The sequence below is a fragment of the Desmodus rotundus genome, chromosome 4 (assembly GCF_022682495.2).
Source record: "Desmodus rotundus isolate HL8 chromosome 4, HLdesRot8A.1, whole genome shotgun sequence".
NCBI lineage: Eukaryota > Metazoa > Chordata > Mammalia > Chiroptera > Phyllostomidae > Desmodus > Desmodus rotundus.
Genome location: NC_071390.1, coordinates 58,364,778 through 58,370,972, shown reverse-complemented (window position 1 = coordinate 58,370,972; position 6,195 = coordinate 58,364,778). Strand labels below are relative to the sequence as shown.

Sequence of the window (6,195 nt, the reverse complement as noted above, 5' to 3'; positions counted from 1 at the left end):
AACCATTGATGAGGGTCAAGAATATGCTTCTTCTTCACCAGGCAATCACCAACTTTGTCAAAGACAATTTGAGATCCCAATGGTGTCCTCCCAGAACTTGAGCTTCCCACAAGACAAAGCCAGTCCCCATTCCCCAACAGCATCATGGTCCCTGGGTAGCCCCCTCGGAGGCCTACAGACTTGGTAAAAAAAATTAAGGCCCATACTAATAGGACCAGACACTCACAGAACAAGGGTTTCAAGCTACAACCCCGCATCACACCAGTGCCCATTTTAAAGAAGAGCCTAGCCTGGCATCAATAATCAGCCCCTTGGTAACTCCCTAGCACATACCTCGCTTGACCTTCGGGGGCCTGAGTCCCTCTGCCTGGGCCAGGGCCTCCCAAGCCTCGTGCTCCCGCCAGCGCCTCAGCTGCTCCTCTCGCATTTTGTAGAAAAGGATGTGCTTCTGCACATCACTGAGCTCAGTGAGGAGCTCAGGGTCAATGTACATGTCATGCAGGATCTGCTGCAGCATGGTGCCACCTGGATGCACACACCAGAAGGACAGCCAGACGGGGAAACCCACACAGGCTACTCCTCACCCAGCTTCTCACTCCAAGAGCACTCCAAGAGCCCCTTCTCTGTGCAGCATCGTCACCCTGCCTCAGCTCCCAGCAAGCGACAAACTCATCTCCTCTGCCCAGGACAGCAACAGGAGCTAGGTAGCAGGAAGCCAAGAGGCAGCTGCAACCCTACAAGGGGAAGCAGGCACCAGGAACAATCTAGTCCTTCTGTTGGGTCACCAAGCACCGCATCCCAGCAGCACCTGTATCTTGGCGTCCCCTGGGGTTCAGGGACAATGAGGAGGGTCAAAGCCTCCAGCTCTGCAGGACAATGCCCAGGCACAGCCCTGCCTGGGCCACAGGTGTCGAGTGATCTGTTAGTGGAAGGTAACAATGACACCAGCTGTATCAATGACACTGCCCCAGCCAGCCAGGAACCGATCTCTCCTACGCAGGTAAGAGGAGGAGGAGGTAGCTTTGCCTACTAATTCCATGTCTTTTGAGCCAATTTCAAACAGGACAGAGCAGCCAGCCAGCAGCTTCTAGGCTCCTCAGCTGTTCCCTCCACCCGCTCCACATTTCCAATCTTCTTCTCCAGACATTTGGCATTCTGAGGTAATGATTTTAAAACTCTGCTGGAGGGGAGGAAAGGGCTTCCTTCTATGTTATAGCAAGAAAGAAAACAAAATGGAACCAGGAGGGACAACTGAAGGGCCTTTATCATGGAATTCAAGAACACAAAGGAGACAGACATCCTCTCCCCTTTCCCTATATGGAGGTTCTAAAGCTATACATATGTTGACAGATTAACCCTCAATTTTGGTTGCTGTCATTGACCGTTTCGTTGTTTGTTGCAGATGTCTGACAATGCCCAAAAAGAATGAAACCACATCTTTCTTCTCTGTGCCCAGAATCTGAAGCACCCTGGACAGAGCGGGATGGGAGCTGCAGCCATTGAGACCAAACTCGGGGCCTAACAGGTACTCAGGGCTCCTGACGGCTGCCCTTGTATTCAGATAAGGAAATTGGGGTTCAGAGATCTGACTGACTTACCTATGCTACCAAATCAGAAGCTTGCCACATTGGGATCTACCCAATTCTTAAATTTGACGCCCACTGGCAACTATGAATCTTTTGATGGGTTAAAATTTTACCCCAGCTGGGAGAAAATAAACAGGGTTTGGCACTGTGGCCTGGTTGCCTAGGTGATCTTCATGTCCCCTTCATCCCCATGAGGACCAAAGGTGGATCAGGCGCCCAAGAGTGGTGCACCGCAGGTAACAGGAAGAAAAATTAAGGGGGTTCAGAAGAGCTTTAAGGCCACAGCACCAAAACAGAAGTGTGGAGGGCCAGGCTGCCCCTCCCCGAAGTGAAGCTGCCTTGTCCCGGCGTGACCCGCCCGCGGAGCTTCTGCAGAGGCTCCTGCCAGGCGGCGTTGTGCCCCGGACTGTGTCCCGCCGTGCCCTCTCCTCTGCCTTCCCCCTCCCCTCCCGCGACCTCACGCTTTGCTTCGACTGCCCCCACTCGGCGTCCTGACCCCTCAGGTTCTGTTTTTTCTATTTTTTTTATTGTTAACTCTATTAACAGTTGTCCCCACTTCTCCCCCCCCCCTTTGCCCCCCTCAGGTTCTTAGGCCCACAACCTTCTCCAGCCCCACGTCCCCCTCACAACTCTTCTCTTTCGTGCCCCAGCCGCGGCTGGGGGGGAGCCTGAGTCCAGAGAGGACACAAAGGAAGTTGCTGGCAGCCTCCTTCCTTCTTTCTGGGTCCCCCGGTCTCCACAGGAACAGGAGGGCAGCCGGAAGGGGCAGGCTGCGTGCGGGCGTGAGCCCCGGCGGACTGGCGGTCGAGTCCGCGCGGCGGTGACCCTGTTCGGGAGGGTGGGCGGTGACCAGACGGGAACGACCTCCGCTGGTACCCTGCTTTGTGCCCTAACGCGGCTGGGACACTCCCTGGCACTCCCAGGTCAGTGGGGCAGGAGGCCAGGCCAGAGCGCAGTCTGGGCGCCAGCTGGATCCGGTTTCCGGAAAGACCCGCAGGAGCGGCTCTGGCGGGAGCGGCTCGGCCCTGCTTGGCGCCAACTTCCGCCTGGCGCCCGCGCGCCAATCGGCCCGCCCAGGCGGATTAGGCCGCTGGGTCGGGTCTTGGGCGCCCCCTGGCGCCCTTGAGAAGAGGGACAGCCAGCGTTTAGGTAGACCTAGGCTGAGCGGGCGGGGACGCGCCAGGACGTCAGAGTAGGGAGACTTCTCTCCAGCCCCGCGAAGGGGACACAGCGGATGTTAATGTCTCAGATCCCAGTTGCAGGGACCGCGCACGAAACGAGCTTGCGGGGGTTCCATCGAGGGAGTACTCGATGACTAAAAACGAGGCCGGGGTCCCTGGGGTATTCAGACACGGGTTTCTGTCTCCTTTCACCTGGTTTTATTTTGTTTTCATTTTTCATTGGCCCGGATGCGATGTATTCAATTTTGCATTCTGAGCGGTTTCTTCTGGGGCAGGGGTGTTCGCACACCACTGGAAACCACCAGAATGTCCCCTCTGTGGGGTTGGGGGCCGCCCAGTGTGGCTCACTACACCTGTCACAAAGAAAGAGGTCGTCAATAGGTCTGCTTTGGCAAGGAAGAATGTCCAGGACAGATAAAGTGAAAAGGCGACATGCAGAATATTGTGCACAGTGTAATCCATTTTTTAAATTCTGTGTTTATTTTGAGCAAAGGAAAAAAATATGGAAGAACACACGTGGTTTTCTGCTTTCTTCAGGGGAGAGGGAGACCTCTTTAGATAAGTCCATATTTTTTAATGCAATGAGTAAGATACATAATTCATATGACTGAAATAAAATGTATTTCAAAAGTCCTTTAAAAATGTGACTCCAAAAATTGGCCCCTGGAAGTCAGTGCTGGTGGTGCTGGTACAGCCTAGTCCACACCCGCACCTAGGCCCAGAGAGGGACAGGTGCAGGCAAAGCTAGACCTCCCTAGCCAGGGAGGGTGCTGTTGGAATGGATAAGCCATTCGTGTTACCAGAAGTTCCGAGGCTGGAGACATTTCTCAGACAGCTCTGGTGCTGTCTTGGGAAGGAGACTGAAAGAACCCTGGAGGCAGGAAGAACAGTCAGGAAACTTTGGCAGAAGAAGTATCCTACGAGAGTTGCCAGTGGGCATCAAGGAGGGCAGAATTGGGAGATATTCCTTATCCCAGAGTCTCCTGCCCACCTAAAATCCTTTCAAAACTTAAATCAGATCACATCATTTTCTGCTAAAAAAAACCCTTCCAATGGCCCTCATTTTATTCAGAGTCAAAGCCGAAGTCCTTACAGGGGCTCACAATCTGCTTCACTCCGCCACCTCCTCAGGTAACCCCTCCCCCACTCTCCCTCCATCATTGGCTCCCCCTATTGTTCTCCTTGGCTACCTGCAGACACCAGGCGTCCTCCCTCCCCAGGGCCTTGCACTGGCTGTTTCCTCTGTCTGCAACCCACATGGCTCAATCATCTCCTTCAAGTCAAACTTTTAGATCCTCTATACGCCTGATCCTCCTTAATCTGCTCAATTTTTTCCCTTATCATTTTACAATGTAAAATATCATTTTACTTGTGTTTTTGTCTATCTCTCCTTAGTAGATACCAAGCAACACAGAGCAAGTGTTCCACTGATGCCCTCGGTGCCTAGAACACTGCTTGGCATGCAGCAGGTTCTAGATAAATAACTACTGGAAAAGAGAATGAATGAATAACTTTCAAGGTGGAATTGATTAGAGCCTGTGCATACACTGAGGCATCCAGAACAGGATTCTGAAAAAAAGCTGCTGGAGATGTGAACCTGGGAGTCATGGATAGATGGGCTGAACCTGTGGGGCACTAGGTGGACTGGCCTAGGCTGCCTGCCAGGGCTGTCCTCTCATACCCTAACCAACCCCATCATCTTGGCCTTGGAAATGCCTGGACCAGCCACCACGTAAGGATCAGCTGCAGGAAGGCTTTCCTTACATTTTGCCCACCTCCCCTGTGCATAGTCCCTTGAGGAAGCTGCTCTCCCAAAAGCACATTTAGGATCTCATCTGGTCTCAGTTTTGCAATCCAAGGGCTCAGTGAAAGTCTAGAGTAGTTTCTGCCTTGTCACCAGTTAAGCTCTGCTGAAAAATTATGGCCATAAAAATCAATGGTATCCCTATATGAGTGCAACGATTACTTAGACAAAGCAAGGTGAAAAAGATCCTGTTGACAGTGGGAAGCTGCTGGATATGAAAGGCTGGAATGAGTTTTAACAAACAATTCAGGGACCTATGTGAAAAGTAAAAATCTTCACTGAGAACATACCTATGATTTAAGTGTGTACAGGTGCACAGCACATTTACAATCAGAAAGACCTTGTGCTATAAAGTGTTGAGTTCACCTCTGTATTAGCAAACCTCCAAGAGGACTCTGATGATCCCTGCCTCCTGGTATTCATGACCTTGTGTGGCCCCTCTCAATCATACCAGGGTTGGTCTGTATGATCGAAGGAATATGCCAGAAGTGGCGATCTGTCACCTTTGAGATTACACGATAAAGATATTTTGGCTTCCCCTTTGAGTTGTCTCTTCCCTCTTCACTCACTCTGAGGACCATGTTATGAGACCCACATGGCAAGGAACTTCAGCCCCCTGCCTCCCTGCATGAGTGATGTTGGCAGAGGATCTGGTGAGGTGAGGCTATAGCCCCGGCCAACAATTTCACTCACAAGGGACTCTGAACCAGAATCAACCAGCAAAGCTGATGTTATAACCCTCAGAATATACAAGGTCCGTCTAGAATGTATCCAGTCATGTAATAAGAAAGAGACATTTATTGAAGAAGATATAAGATACAAGAAACATTGTACATAGGACAAAGATGCCTCAGTCCTCTTCAAAGTAGGCACCTTGGGACATCACACAGTTCTCCCAACTGCCATCAGCTGCCCAGTCATATTATCCTGAATCTCATTGATGGTCTGAAATCTCTTCCCTTTCAAAGGTGATTTTAGTTTTGGGAAAAGCCAGAAGTCGAAGGGCACCAAAACTGGGCTGTAAAGGGGCTGAGTCACCTGGACGATTGGATGTTTCACCAAAAACTCTGCATAAGATGTGATGCATGAGTGGGTGCATTTGCCCATAGCTACAGCCTTCTGAATCATCTGAATAGTTTCCACAGAAGAATGTTCAAGCTTAGGACAAAATGTGATGCAAATTTGTTGCTCTACTCACTCATTTTGAATGTGACAGGCACATGCTCACTCAACAGCATCCACCACCCCCACTGACTAGGGTAGTGAAGTTGTTATTGTTCATGCATGCACATTCCAGTCCAGTCTACTCTCCTCGGCTGCCAGGTTACATCACTGTCACACAAGCTGTTCTCATATTAACAATGGCTGGGCTTTTTCTGGACAGACCTCACGTATATAGTTTTAAACTGCTAAACTTCCAGGTGATTTGTTAAGCATAAATACATAACTAATAAAGCCTCAAATTAATGTATACATTTAACACAATTTCAAACCAAATCTGAAAATTAATTGCGAAGTGTAGAAGAAGTTTGATAAAATGATTTCCAAGTTAGCCAAAAGAATTAACAGATGAGAACAGCGCACAAAATATGAGGAATATTGAACTCTACTGCCAGTATTCAAA

General features: G+C 50.2%; 1 long non-coding RNA gene across 1 annotated transcript; it reads left to right on the top strand.

Moving 5' to 3' along the window:
* Positions 1-1,073: 1,073 nt before the first annotated feature.
* Positions 1,074-5,272, top strand: LOC123479784 (uncharacterized). Its single transcript, XR_006655527.2, has 3 exons — positions 1,074-1,160; positions 1,403-1,525; positions 4,163-5,272. It is a non-coding gene; the product is annotated as an uncharacterized lncRNA (long non-coding RNA).
* Positions 5,273-6,195: the final 923 nt, after the last annotated feature.